Below are 15,618 nucleotides of genomic sequence, written 5' to 3'. Positions count from 1 at the left end.
CATCCCACCATTCTAATTCATGGAAGCAACATTTCCCAGGTCTCCATTTCCCTGTTTGAAGCAGCAGCTTGAGAAAACACACCTGCTAACACGGCTTTGCAGACGCCTCACTTGTTAAATGCTGTCTATCTCTTGCTCTAAGCATCCGTAATTCTTTTCTCCCGACAAAAAGTCATCTTTGAAGGAATTTATCTCCAACTCAATACTTGTGTGCCAGTTCTAAGGTTCTTAACTTTAGCCCCTCTGTGATCTGCTGTGGCAATATTCATGGTTAGTGGCTGCTCAGTGAGGTGTTTGAGGGACTTTTGGCAAGGTCCAGCTATCTGGTTACCTGGGTGAGATTAAACTCCAATTAATCTGGACTCATTATTAGTGACACCATGTGTAGCCAGGGCTAAGAAGACCCATGGGCCCTGGGTGCTGATAACAATTCCTCTCCACCCATTTTCCTCTCCCCTGTAGGATTTCCTTAGTCTCCCTCATTTCTATCCCTCAACCACAAAGCAAGATGGTGAGATCTGGCTTTCCTCATAAGGGTGGAGTGTGGACCTTCCCATAGAGCTGGGGTCCTTTCTTCCTCTATTTCTTCTTACATGACACTACAGTAAGAAGCTATCTGTAGGCATGACTTCTACCTTGGCACTGTTATATCAACAACCTCATTGACTTCTGAATGTCTGAGAAAGGTTTGGGTAACAGCGCTCCTGATTCTCTAATCATGCCTATTCTCCCTTAAGAGCTGGCTCTGGCTCATGTGGTTTGATTTGCCTTTAAGTCCTTGGTCTTTCTTGCCATCGACAGACCCCACTCAACTTTCCTTTCTACCATTTGTTATCCTTCACCCTCGGTGGATTTTCCAACTCCATTCTATTTTCCTTTTTTACCATGCTCTGGTTTTAGTCACTTCTTGGATAAGTTTGCTCATTAAGACATTTTCATCTGTATTTACATGTTTCTGCCTTTTGTGCTTTCTGATTGTTTATTTGCTGTTCTTGGCATCCAGTTCCTTTGGGCTTTCTCAGAAGTGAGTGCGTCTCAACCCACCCCCATCTCCTGTACATTTTGTGTGTACAGAAGCCACTCACAGATGGCTGGTTGACAACCAGTGTTCTATAGACCAACTATAACCTTTAACCCCTTCAGCCCGTGCTGCACGCCCAAAATGCAGCTCTTATCTCTTGCACCCACTGGCCCACAGTGCTCTCTGCCCAAACCCTGTGGTTGGAATCTTTTAATGTGGAGATCGGTATCTTTGGGCACAAACATGGCTTGATTCATGACCCAGAGCACTTCCCACACGGAGCATGCAAGCATTTGGTTTGCAGCCAGAGGCAATTACGTGTAAAAATCTGGAGTTGTTTGTGATTCTGTGTTTCAGTCTGTGTCCTCTCTGCTTCTCCGCCAGAGTCACTCCATTTCTAGGGGATTAGCATCAGTCCAGCGGTTGGTTGCCATAGTTGTTCAGCGATCCATTGATCTTTTGCATAGCTTGAAGTGGTGTTTGAATATGCATTTTCTCTGAACACCTGAATTAGAATGGACTGATATCTGTGAACCATGTGGAGTAGCCACATGGCTCTCCACATGTGCCTTCACACCACATCCAGGCATGATACTGCATGCTAATTCAAATTGTTCAGTGCTGGCTGTCTTTGTCTCTAACTCCCCAAGAATGGGGAAGGTTCTTCTGCTTTCCTACAAAGTTTAATACTGCTGCTGACAACTCAGGCCTTGTGACCTTGCTGACTGAGAGGACCAATAAGATCTGGAATTATCAAGATACTGGAGGTAAAATGAGGCTGTTCTTAAATTTTTATGTGTCTTAGAATACCTGGAGGGAGCTATCATCAGGATTTTTGATTCATTTCTAATAAGTTTCTAGGAGCAGCTGTTGTTTCAAGAATTACACTTAGAAAATCACTGTTTAAAAACTGTAGTAGAAATCCAGTTTTTGCTCTGGGTGGTTGGAAGATAGGATAGCGTGGAGCTTCAAGCTTCTGAACATGACTTATGTCAAAAGCCTTATGCTCAGTGTGTCTGCGGAGCTGGGTCAGCTAAGCTTCCCTGGGAACTTGATGGGATTTAGAATCACTGTGTGTAGAGACATAAATGAGAATGTCTGTCCCTGCTCCTACACTTGAATATTTGAACACTTGGTTTTCAGTTGGTGGCCCTGTTTAAGGAGGTGACACAGCTTTGTTGGAAGATTTCTGTCAATGGGGAAAGATTGAGAGTTCTTAGCTTCAGCTTACTTATAGTTGGCTGTTTCGGCTTCACGTTTGCCTTTGCTGCTGGAGATGTGCTCTCTCTCAGCTTGCTGCTCCTGCTGCCACGCCTGCTGTTAGCTGTGATGAACTCTCAGCCATTATGAAGCTATAAATGAAAACAACTCTTCCATAGGTCACCCTGGGTTGTGGTGTTTTGTCACAGCAACAGAAAAGTAACCAATATGCCAGAGAAAGAAACCTCAGGGCATGGCCATGACAGGTTATCTAGATTAGGCTAATCGAAGAAGAGAGATTCACCCTAAATGTGGGTGGTACTATCCCCTGGGGTGGCATCCCAGACTGAATTAAATACAAAGTGAGCTGAATACCACTGTTAATTGTTTTTGGCTTTTGTTTGTTAGCATGAACCTTTCTTTCCTTAAACCACTTTTGCCAGGCATTTTGTCACAGCAATAACAAATTGAGACATATGGGGTCAGCAGGCTTTTGGTTTTTATGAGCACTTTATGAGTTCTCTTCTGGGTCCTATTTTAGATATTAAATTATAAAATCAGAATAGAAACACTCACCTCAAAGCTCAGGTTACTTCCACCTGTGTTAGCAAGGGAATATACAACCCAAGCAATCAGGCTCAGATTGCTCATCTGCCCGGGAGCTGGGCTCTGCTTGTGCCTATTGCACATTTTTCTTTTCTAGGATATGAATGAAGAGGGGTGAGGGGTGTTGGACACAAACTAAAACCTTTAGAAATAATCGAGTTATTTAAGCATATCAGGACTCCATTTTGCAGAAAACAATACACTGAATCTTCACCAAGAACATATTAAGACTGAAAGTATATAAATAACCCCCCTTTACTTTGGGACATTCATTATTTCTAATAGAAAGATCGCTAGGTCCCTACTTTGTAACTGCATATCTTGCTAGTGTAGATTTTTTCAGTACTCTCTTGGGGTTCCAATCCTTTGCAAAGATCATTACCCTGTGTATCTGACAAACCAGGGGAGGCTTCACACTGGACTTCTTAAGAGTCACTTAGAACTGAATTTGAAGGGTTGGGGGATATAGCTCAGTGATAGAGAACTCAGCTAGCACACACAGGCCCTGTCAATCTCTCGAATTAAAACAAAACAAAAGCTGGATATAGGAAAGCTGGTAAACTGAGTAATCTATCTAGATGAACCCCCATTGTGTAGGAACTTTAGCTGTATGAAATTATATGAATGGTTTGTGTCTACCCTTTGGGTGTATCTGGTAGAAACAGACACATGGTGGGGAAAACACTAACTTTGTTAAGTTGTGGCTATACTATGCTGTATTTTTATGGGAAATATTATTGATAATTGGGGATGGAAAGGTCTCCTTCTTTTACATAGATAACAGTGGGTGCCAGGAAGATAGATAAGAAAGACTACCATGTTTCAATCAACCATCTGGTCACATGGAGATGAGATTAGTCCTGTGTTTAAGTGAATACTGAAGAAATTACTATTTCTTTATTTTAATTTTATCCATTTTATTTTATTTGCATGAGTGTTTTACCTGCATGTATGCCTGTGTATTGTGTGGGTGCTCAGAGCCCATGGATGTCAGAAGAGGGAAAAGAATCCCTAGAAACTGGAGTTAGTGGTGTTTGTGAGCTGCTATGTGGATGCTGGGAATTGAGCCTGGGTCTTCTGCAAAAGCAGCCAATTCTCCTTACCACTGAAACTGACTCTCTAGCCCTGAAATTCCTATTTCTTAATGTTGATGCCTTACAACGCCTAGCTGGTTCTATTAACAGGATATAGCACTTTATTAGAGTAAAAAATGTTCTTTGAGGCCATGTAGAGGAAATATCTCTTTTGTCTTCAGTGTTTGAACTTTAGAAGAGAAACTGAAAACACCATCAATAAAGAGAAAGGACCCTCTTAGCACTCCTGGGATTCCACCCTGGTGGCTCCAGGACGTCTAGAGATTTCAAACTAGATGCTAAGACTTCTCAGCAAGGAAGGAACAAACACCAGACCCTGAGATAAGGAGGGAGCTCAAAATAGTAGCAACAAAGGAGAGCTTATGCCCCGTCTGTAGAATAGGCAGTGATGACAGGCAGAGAGAACTGAAGCTGCCAGGGAAGAGGAGTTGGCCCGACAGGAGGAATAAAGGAATCCGAAGCACTACTCAGTTCAGCTTCCAGGCAGAGAAACCATACAAGGGACACCTCTAACTTTCAAAGGTGGTTGTTCAAACACAAGGGGCCCCACTTGGCCAGTGTTTGTTCTTTATCTAGACTACCAAGAGCTGTTGGATTTAGTAGTGCCAGCTGGAAATCACTGTCGTCATGGTGTTTTTCAAGAGAGTCACTATTAGCTTAGGGGCATGATCACACACCACTGGTACATGCACTTCTGGGGCAGGTGACAGCTATGTTACTTATTCTTCCTTACAATCAAAGAGGGGTTTAGCAGTTTTCTTGGTATTGTCATGGAAGCAGGTCTCAAGAAAAAAGACAGAAGTGGCTGAACCATGTTTAGGGATATGAACCACCTAAGGTGTTTACATTAGACAGTACTATTTCTCTACTGGGAAAAGTTACATACTTATGCAGTAACACACTTGGTTTGCTCATTGGCTTTACCTTTATGGGCACTTGGAGAGGGCATCTTCAAGGTTTTTTTTTTGTGACAAAAATAATATTCCAACAGAGACCCATCTGTCTACATCAGATCTCATGTTAGAAGCTTGTAATGAAATCACTGTGTTCTTGGCAGGGTAGAATGAAGTAGCTATTTGGTTCTGGTTTGAAATGAGAGCGCCGACACGAAAGTAATTAATTTGTTTAGCCCAAGATCAGTCCTGGAAACACCAGAATTAAGACTGTCGTGCGACGTTACCGATGCCTGCCTTCTAATTTTTATTACATTTTAATGGGGTTATTAAGAGGTAGGCTGTGCCACCAGCCAAAAAGCCCCGAGGAGAAGCAGAAAACGAGACATTCGTTGACATTTGGTAATTAATCATCCCCTGTCTCCTTTTGAATTTAAAGCCAGATGGACAGTGGGATAAGATAAATGAGCAGTCAGCCCCTCCCCCACCTGAAAGGTTGGAAAACATGGTGGAGAGGACAGGGGCTTTCAAGGGGCTTCCCTGTAGGTGGAGCCAATTTCCTCCCCCAGGGCAGGCAGCCCTTCGACTGGCTAGCTGAGTAGTCACAAAAGCACCTAAAGTCTGCGTGGAGGGGCACAGATACCCTGTTCAGGCCCCTTCTCCATCCTTACCAATCTTGGACATCACTCTTAAGCTCAGGAAATGAATGAAGGACAGAAAGGTCACGCCACTTTTCTCCCAGGTTTTTCTTTCCTAGGAGTAGGATGGAATGCTTCTCCCTTTCAAGGAAACGGAGATCTGCCATTTGTTTCCCATGAGAGAAAATAACTGCGTTCTCAGACCTTTCTAGTTCAGCTTTGAAGGGAAGATTCAAGATCATTCCCGATTAGCGACCCTGTTTCAGGTGGTAGACCCTGTGGTCAGACCCAAGTCTGTCTCGTGGGAAAGCAGAGTTGATGTGAACACATCTATTCATAGCTAGACAACTGGGCTCCATGAGGAAGTGAAATATTGGTTACTTTCAATTGTCTTCATGACACAACCTAGAGTCAACAAGGAGGAGAGTCTCAATGAAGAATTGTCTACATTGGACTGGCCTGTGGGCAGGTCTGTAGGAGATAGTCTTAAGCTAACCAGCTTGAGATGATGCAGCCCCATGGGTAATACCATCTCCTAGGCAGGGAGTCCTGACCTGTACCATAGTGGAGAATGGAGCTTAGCAGAAGCAGGGGAGCGAGCACACATGCATTTGTTCATTTCTCTCTGCTCTTGACTTGGCTGTGAAATGACCAGCTGTTGCAAGTTCCTAACACCCTGACTTCCCTGTAACAGTGGTTTGAAACCTGAGATGGTGAGCTAAAATATACCCCTTTCTTCCCAAAGCTGCTTTTTGTCAGGGCGTTTTATCACAACCACAGGGAGGAAACGAGGATGAGCGAGAAAATAGTTTTCTAACTGGACTGAAAACTAATGAGAAGGTTTTTTGTTTTTTTTTGTTTTTTTTTAAATCCTGTGTTTCTGTTTCATTAGGGAGAATAAGGAAGACTCAGTCAGAACATTTGGTTGAAGGGTAGATGTTAATTTAGGTGAACATGGCACATCACAGAGGACAACAGACATAAATCAAAAGAGATGATATCACAGTTACAGATAAATACTCGCGCTAAAGATGCCTTTGATATTAGTAGAAACTGTTGACTAATTTGGTTGGGCCTGGCACAGGGAGACCACATCAGAACACCTGTCACCATATTGAGGGATGAGCCCACGTGTTCAGACTCCACAGAATTTGGTACGTGAGCCAGCTGTGTTGTTCTTACGATATTTAATTGAGAGAAGAGACTGAACTCAAGTTGAGTTTGGTTCCTTTTAAGGTAAGCGGCAGCTAAAGTCTGGACTGCATAGTGTGTCTTCCATGTTGGAGATACATTTACACAGGGATGAGGTCAGGAGTAGGGCTTACTATGTTGTGAACAGCTTGGTGGGACATCCCACTGTTATGTAATAAGGTTAGGCTTTCATTGATTATTGACTTTATTGAAGATTCTTCAAGGTCATCAATGTAGCTATCACTCTTTCTTTCTTTCTTTTTTTTTTTTTTAAATAAGCACACACATCAATCAGCCTTACCATCAAATGACCCTTTATAGAGACAAGGACTTGAGTTCCTTGAGTAACAGTTGCACGCTGTGAGCCTAGGGCAGTTGCCCTGTTCATCCGCTTCACAGATATTTTCTTAAGCACCTACATCTTTTCAGCACAGGGCATGATTTCTTCCTTTTTGGGATCCAAAACTTAGTGGGAAAGACAGACCACAAAGGAAGTTATTACCGCCAAGTGCAATAATGCTATTTTAGGGGACACACAGGAAGGAGCATGTGGTGGTGTAGAAAAGAAGATGCATGTGTTTGGAAAGGTCGGATCGAGTTTCCTCATGCTTTTAACCAAGACGTAACAGGTTCAAAGTATCCACGAGGAACCAGGCCTTCACTAAAAGGTAACTTGGTCAGAGTGGTGTAGAGACATGTGTTGGGTGGAGAAACGGGGGAGCAGAGATAGGAGGAATGTGGTGAAATGAGTCTGGGAAAATAGTTGTTTTGTTTCTTCAAACGAAATAGCAAAACTAATGTCTGTCTCAACATGCATATCTTGATAATCAAAGATGAAGTGTGGCAGGCTCAGGAAGCCCTGCAGGAAGTGTAAAGATTGGATGAGACTCCGGGGAATGTATCACTGACCAGGACAGTGCCTCGGACCTATGGGAACTGGCAAAGCCTCCCTCAGGTCAGACAGGAATGGCCAAGGCTGGGAAAGTGTTTGATCTGTGTGTGCAAAACAAGTAACTGTAACTCTCCTCCTCCTGGGTGTTTGCAGCCTAGGACTGATCACCTACAGAGACCCTCTAGGGAGCCCGAGATAACCCCTCCTAGCTAATCCTTACCCTGAGCTGAACAAACATGCTGGGACTCAGGGTTGGGTTGTTGATAGTCGGTGCTGCTCCATCAGTGTGAGTGTGCCCCACCTGACTCCAGCTCCTCTGTACAGAGGTCTTTCCTTTTCTTCATTCCCATGTCAATGCAGTCAGGCTTCCAGGACCAAGCCTGGCTCACGAATCAGCTTCTAATGACAAATTACTACAAAAAGGCTAACCAACATTGCTAGTGGCTTGGCTACAGAATTGCATCTAATTTTCCAATAGCAAAAACGCTTTTGAGCAGAACTATCCTCCAGTTATCTTATTGACTAACATTACAGAAAAGCAAGGCTTCTGAACAAAGAAACAAACTTCAAAGAAACAGCATATTAAAGTGTGTGTGAATGTGTGTGTGTGTGCATTCTCTTTCTCATAAATTTTCATCTATGCTTTTGTTAATTCAACACGTGGCACACATGGTCTACTGGTGGAAGCTCTTGTCCAGAACCCTCAAATCCCATCATCTAGGCATTCGATGCACATGGACAGGATTATAACCCCTCTGAGCAGTTGTTTTCTGCTCCATTACCATAAATTCTCAGCCCATTAGAAGGAGAGTTGAATCAGGCTTAAATATTTTTTTTTAAACCCACTTTGTGCACTTTCTGGTTTTGTTCCCAAGAATAATAAATTTTAGCAAAGCACTGCTTGCCATCTTCACACTAGCTGGCCAGTATTTGTCCTCTGCTGGATAAACCCAAAACCTGAGATTCTGTGCCCAGCATGTGGCTCAGATCACTCCATAAGCCTATGGTTTTTGTATTTTTATGTTTTCTTCCTCTAATGAGAGACTCCAGTGCACTAAGTGCTTGGCTCGCTTAGTCATGTTGCTCTGACTTCCAAAGGGTTTTGTGTTTTCTAAGGAAACTTAGGTAGAGTGGGTAGATAGGGTCTCAGACATTCTCTACTCCTTTTCCTAGCTCTGGAGCTTCTGGGGGAGTGTGAATGAAGTTTGGAGCCAGAGGCATGATGTGAAATGATCATTAGCTTTTCAAGTCTTATATTTCTCTTTAAAATACAGAAAGGGAAATTCCTCAAACTACATTATGTTCAGGACAGATAGTTGGTGTTCATTAAGACTTATCTGTACTGTAGTTTTTGGCACCGACTGCCTTTATTGTTTTTAGAATCACTGATGTCTTTAACTTTGAAGTATTTCCTTTGATACCTGGAAGACTGGGGGGTCTGAGTGAGGTGCCCAAGTTTCTGATGTCTAGGTTGGAAAGCAAACTGTGAAGGACCACATAGAAAGAATATGCAGCCAGCTACTTTGGAAAGTTGCAGAGAGCACATGAGCAACATTTTTTTTTCCTGTTACAGAGAAGTTAGTTAACCAGGAATGTTCCCTTGTTCCCTGGGAGTCTGTGTATGTGTTTGTGTATGTATGCGTGGTGGTAGGGGGCAACCAATGAGCCGTAACAATGCGATTAAACAAGGCTCTGGCCTGAGCTGTTAGACCCTTTGCTTTCCAATATCTACCGGTCTTTCTTTGGCAGGGTACCTGGAAATCTCAGATGTCCTTGGAAGCTGGTCACACTCTCTCTTTGTGGTTGCTGTGGCCAGTGTCCAACCAGCCAGCTCTAGCTTCTGCTTTGGTGGATTGAACTGTTGAATCTGAGCCAGACTGCCTGCCAGGAACCTGGTTGCTTAGCTGGTCCTCACCACTTTTGGGGGTGGGGAGGGGGTTGCTATGATGACCATATCGAACCACGATGATGGTTGCTGCACAATGAGCCTGGTGGTCCTCACTGCTCTGAGGCTTGTTGGTAGATGGTCTCTTCATTTCCAGAATGGCCACACTCTCATTTTATACAGCGCCCCCTAGTGACACCACAGTTTTGTTTGATTGCCTCTCCTGCCTGTACATGACTATGAACTATCTAGGTGTCCTCAATTTAGTGAACAAAAAGGGAACAAAATATACAATTAAATTTGAGTTTTAGATCAGTATTGTTTATTTTAGCATAAATATGTCTTCATTGTTGAACAAAGCATATTTAACCTAACACTTTTTTGTTGTTGTTGTTGTTATCTAAAATTCAGTTTAACTATGTGTCATGTGTAGTGCTGGCAACTTTGTAAGTCCTGAGTCCATATTAATACCTTGCCATATCCTGGCCCCCCATCATACTTATCATGTAACTGGGATAACAGACTATGCACGGAGAATATAGAACTTGTTCAGTTTCTTAGGTTCTTCGGAAGGGATGCAGGCAATGCAGGGGTGGACCAGGGCAGGGTTAATACATATAAAAGGTATGTTCCATTTATGGCCATAAATACTAGCTCTCTAGTATTATAACCTGGATTTCCATATGTGTGGACCACGAATTTGGTGAATAAGCAGGGTTTCATGCCTTCCATTTGCATACAATAGATGATAGAATTTAATGATGTAGATGTCTGGATTTTGGGGAAAAAATCAAAGTATTTACCCATATCTAGGTCATTTCTTGGAAAATTCAGTATGGATACATATTCCCAACTTGCTCTTCCTGACCTAAACTGTAAGAGCACTATTTGTTTTTCACAGCAATCACATAAAATATTGTCAATTCTGGGGAAAAAATGGTTTGATGATTTCTCAGAAATTAAATGTAAACCCTCCATATAACAACAGGCCACTTCTGGGTAGATAGCTAGAGGAATGGAAAGCCAGGACTGGAACACACGCTTTGGTGCTCATGCTTACAGCAGGAAGATTCACGATAGCCAAACAGTAACCAGCACGGTTGCTCGCTCATTGACAGATCAGTCAGAACTCAAATGTTCATCAGTGGTGCTTGACTGACGGTAGTACGTATGGACATATGACTGAATGTTACTCAGCCTTGAATAGGAAGGGATTATCTACGACACATGCCACAATGCACAGACTCTCGAAACTATATACACTGAGTCCCCAAAAAGCAAATTCTGTGTGAGTCTACTTATATGAGGAACCGAACCTTCTGTGAACTCACCGATGAAGAGAGGACAATCGGGACTGCCGTCGGTATGGGGTACAGGTAAAGATCATTGTGCAGGGATGAGAAAAAGTCCTAGAGTTCTGTGGCTAAGCAATGTGGAAACTTTAGCACTGTGTTATGGTGTGCTTAAACATGCTTACCGTTGGTTCAGATGTTACGTTTTGCTAGCTCGAACAAAAGAAAGTCTACCTTTTGGATTTTTCTCTAACTCTATGCAAGCAGTGTTTATCTGCTTAAGACTGATTGGCCAGGCACGTCCCTCTGCTCACTCCCATTAGACAGGCAAGTCCCTCCACTCACACCCGTTAGACAGGCAATCTCCCCTCCCCTCCTCACATGCATTAGACAGGCAATCTCCTTTCTCCCTCCACCCCCACTCACACCCGTTAGACAGGCAATTTCTCCTCTCCCCCCCCCCCCCCCCACCCGTTAGACAGGCAATTTCTCCTCTCCCCCACCTCACACCCGTTAGACAGGCAATTTCTCCTCTCCTGCCCCCCTCACACCCGTTAGACAGGCAAGTCCCCCCACCCCCCACTCACACCCGTTAGATGGTCCCACCAGGGAGCTTCATGTTTTTTCCCCATGGACTTTCACCTGGCTCTGGCCTTTGTGGTTGGATTTAACATGTCTCAGCTTCAGCTGACTGCAAACACATTGCTTCCATAATTTGGATAAAAACAGGAGGGAGTTTGTCCTTTGTTTATACATAATTTTGGAAAATTAGACTAATGCAGGAGTTAGGGGGATCAGAATGCTTGACATCACTGAGGAGAACAAACGTTTTAAGATAATCTTATAAAGAGCTATACAAAACGTACCCGGTCCCTGATCCGTGCATTTTCCCTGGTTTTAGTTATATCCATTATCCCAGAAATGCAAAGCCCCAACCGAGACACTTAGCTTCTAAATGGAGGGAATGAAAAGTGTAGAAAACCCAGGTGGCCGCAGTTAGCTCTCCCCTGCTGTAGGTTTGATCTGGCGCGGCTACCAAATGCCTGGACATCCAAAGCCTCTTCCTCAGAATGGTGTGATTGGGAAGTGGCAAGGAGTGTGAGAGGGAGAGCCCAAAGGAGGTCTGAGGTTGAGCCCTCAGAGGGGTAGCTTTCTCTCCTCTTCTGTCAAGGCACTGAGGTAAGTGGCTTCCTCCCCTGGCCACTCCATCAGATGGCGTTCCTAACTCCAACATCAGATGATGTTCTCTAACCACAGGCTGAAAGGGAAACTCTAAAACCTATGCCAGAAACACATCTTCCCCTTTACTAGGTCATCTCAGGTATTTGCTACAGTAACTGCAAGCTAGTTCACACAACCACTGCTCGAAGCAATAGTAAGATATCTAAAAATCAACAGATAATTTATTATGATTTTATAGACTAGTATGCAACTTCCTTAAACATCCTCTTTAACACAATGTTAATACCTCTCTTTTGGTCAACGATTCTCCAGCTAAGTATCATTTGATGTGCTTCTCTTAGAATCATTTTAATTCACATGGGGATAACACAAAACAAAACAAAACAAAACAAAACCAAAAAACCCTCAGATTTTATAACCAAAGAGTGGATGATTTCTCGGCTACACCATCTTGCCAGGAAGTGGATCTGCTTTTGCAAAACTTTACTGGAGGGAAAGCAAGCAGGAGTCTTCAAAGAGCTGGGAACTTTTGACGTTTTGTGTAAAATATTTTGGAGAAAAACTGTTCAATATAATACCTCTCATTTTAAGTACTGAGGGTCTAAGGACTCAAGCAGATTGTATAATAAAATAGAATCCTACTATTTCCATAATCCTCTCATTCACTAGGGAAATACAAGCCACATGATTACTCTGCCCTGTGGCATTCTTGATTTGATCTCAGTAAATGAGTGATCGGATGCCCCCGTAAGGAAACCGTTATGAAGACTCGATTTCCCCTGTAGCCTTTCTTTGGTTTGAACAATCTAGAGGATTATCTAAGTGTTCGCAGCACCTTAGTTTGGACTACGAATCCCCAAGCCCATGCTGGAGAACAGCTAGGCCACTAGTCCTTAAGTGCCAGACCTCGCTCCCCGCCAAAGGTTTTACGGCTTGTTTTCAGGTTTCTGTGTCCTTGCATATTCACAGTTAGGGCCCATCAAGACCACGCAAGCCTTCCCTCATGTGACCACAAGCTGGCACCTGCCTGGACACAGGAAGTGCTCCACCATTTGGGACGCTTTATCTCTCGCTTTCCTAATTAACAATTCTACTAAACAATATTTATTACCCTCCCCATATTTACTTTATACAAACTCTCATGGAATGCTATCCAAATTCTTCAAATGACAACAAAACACTTGGAACAAGAACTGGGCAGAGGGCAGGCGTGGAAACAGCAGGGCAAAGTTACACCACCGAATGGCCGGTTAACAAAGGTGAGCGGAGGGGAGCCTACTGACAGGCTACATCGTCTAAACAAAAGAAACGTCCCACTGTAATCTAGAGGCAGGAAATAATAATGTCCGCAGAGAAAGGTTTTCCATCTTGCTCCCGCAGTAATAAAATCTCACCACGTGACTTGTAATCTGCCTGTAACTTCATCCATGCGACACCACGGCCTTTGTTCTCTTTCTTTCGCGTTGCCTGGGAAGACTTTACAGTTCCATTGGGGGTGGGGGGGTGGGGTTAGAAAAAGATCTGCTTGGTACAATTTAAGCTTTTAGAGAGCATTTATCCCTCTCCCCTTGCCCACAACCACAGCCAACTGCAGTTCCTCCCCTTTGAAAGAAAGACTGGCTGTACCTGCTCCTTCATCCTCTGTGTGGAAAATGTCTATCAGCTGGAAACCCTACGACTCTTAATTTTGAAGGATTTTCGTTGTAAGCTGTTGGAGGCCTGAGCTAAGGTTTCCGGCAAAGGCAACTTCAGTATTTGAGTCTGGTTTCTACCCCCACCTCTGTCCTGCAGGGCTGGCCTTCTAAATGCGGAAGCTCTTTAGCTATTGTAAGTTTATGCTCGCGGGTATCTGATAGAAGTTCCTGGATACTGACACTTAAAAAATAGAGGCAGAAGAAAAGAAAGAAAGAGGAAGGAAGGAAGGAAGGAAGGAAGGAAGGAAGGAAGGAAGGAAGGAAAGAAAGAAAGAAAGAAAGAAAGAAAGAAAGAAAGAAAGAAAGAAAGAAAGAAAGAGAAAGCAAGCAAGCGAGCAGAAAGGAGATGTTGAAACCAGCGGCTTACAAAAAGATTAGAAACGTTCACTCCAGATGGAAAATTTTATGGGAGCTGGAGAAAAATGTATAAGTGAAATATCAGTATCATAAAATAACAGGAAATAGTGTAATCTACCTGATGGAGAAAATTGTCACTTTAAAAAATGTCTTCTAATTTCCTTCAAAATTGTTCTTGTTTGTGAGCCAATAAAGTGTAGCTAAGCTGACCACGGCTTTCTGTCTGCCAAGCTCACGGTTGCCGACAGAACCTCCGTGTGTGTTTACAATTGAAACTTTTCCATTCTATTTTTCTTCTAATTAAAACAAAACCACCCAGGGGCAGACAGAAATCATGCAATAAGAAAAGAAAATTGCTAATAATCTGGGTGAATTAGGAGCCCAACGTTTTGAGGAGAATCAGAGCAAGGGCAGCAGCCCTGGATGTGGAGCACACTTGGGGTCAACCTGAAGAAGTGAACGGGGGAAACCTGTGTTTTCCTTTAATAGGTAATAACAATAATACAACTTAGTTTAAGTATGTGCATGGTAGAGGAGAATTCAGCAGGTAACTGCCCAAGGCATGCACTCTGGGGAAATATATTAATGCTCCTTTTCTTCATCTCTTCTTTTTTCTCCTTTCAACTCCCTAGATTGGATTTCATAACTTAGTTTTCTGAACAGATGAAGAAACACATTCCTGGTTGCTTGGGTAGGGTATTGCCAGGCTTAATTTCCTTTATCTATGAAAATTATTCTTACTGGGATAATTGTAGCATTCCCAACAGTAAGGGTTAGGATTGGGTTCACAGCCCATCACACAGACACACACATACACAGACACACACACACACACACACACACACACACACGTACGTATGCACGCACTCATGCATGCATGCCTGATGTGAAGTTTGCTCAGACAATGCAAGAGCAACAGTCAATGGGGAGATGAACTAGAACTGGAAGGCATAAGCAGAGATGTAAACAGTGATAGGAGTCTGGGGCTGGAGAGACATTCAGAGGGTAAGAGCACTTGTTGCTCTTGCAGAGGACCCAGGTTCAGTTCCCAGCACCCACATGGCAGCTCACAAGCATCCGTAACTCCAGTTCCAGGGGACCCAATATTCTCTTCTGACTTTTTGTGTGCTCCAGGCACACACTGGAATGGATGTGCATCCAGACCAAACACTCATATACATATAAATAAATAAAAATTAAAAAGACAGACCAATGAAGAATTGAAGGTGAAATACATAGGAAGGGTCCAGCAGGTAAAGCATCAGCAAGCTCAGGAAGTGGGAGAATAGAGATGGGAATGGGACCCAGCGAGCTCAGGAAGTGGGAGAATAGAGATGGGAATGGGACCCAGTGACATTGTCTTGGAAGGGTGACATTTCTCTTGCACCATTAACATGCAGGAACAACGCATCATTTCATAACTTTGGATACATTTTATTTTTAAAAATCTTTTAAAAGTATGTGTATATGAATGTGTATGACTGCATAAATGTGTGATTTGTATTACCTACACAGTCCAGATCTGCATAGTGAGATCTGGAGTTGGCGTGAACAGGAGGTGGTGAGCCATCTGATGTGGGTGCTAGAAACATGTCTTCTCAAAGAACAGAACTTACTCTTAAGTGCTGAGCCATCTCTTCACCCTGTATACATTTTAAATAACACTGTACATT

At 43.2% G+C, this 15,618-nt stretch overlaps 1 long non-coding RNA gene across 1 annotated transcript in view; it reads left to right on the top strand.

Annotated features, from left to right (window-relative positions):
• Window positions 1–1,474: 1,474 nt before the first annotated feature.
• LOC110296654 overlaps window positions 1,475–15,618 on the top strand; it is a 46,847-nt gene continuing 32,703 nt past the window's right edge. Inside the window, exon 1 of the long non-coding RNA XR_002378450.1 lies at window positions 1,475–1,788. This is a non-coding gene — a long non-coding RNA (uncharacterized LOC110296654). The remainder of the gene's footprint in view (window positions 1,789–15,618) is intronic.

Source organism: Mus caroli, chromosome 1, assembly GCF_900094665.2.
Source record: "Mus caroli chromosome 1, CAROLI_EIJ_v1.1, whole genome shotgun sequence".
In the NCBI taxonomy this organism is placed as follows: Eukaryota; Metazoa; Chordata; class Mammalia; order Rodentia; family Muridae; genus Mus; species Mus caroli.
The sequence above is the reverse complement of the archived record's forward strand: the minus strand, read 5'-3'. Positions and strand labels throughout refer to the sequence as shown.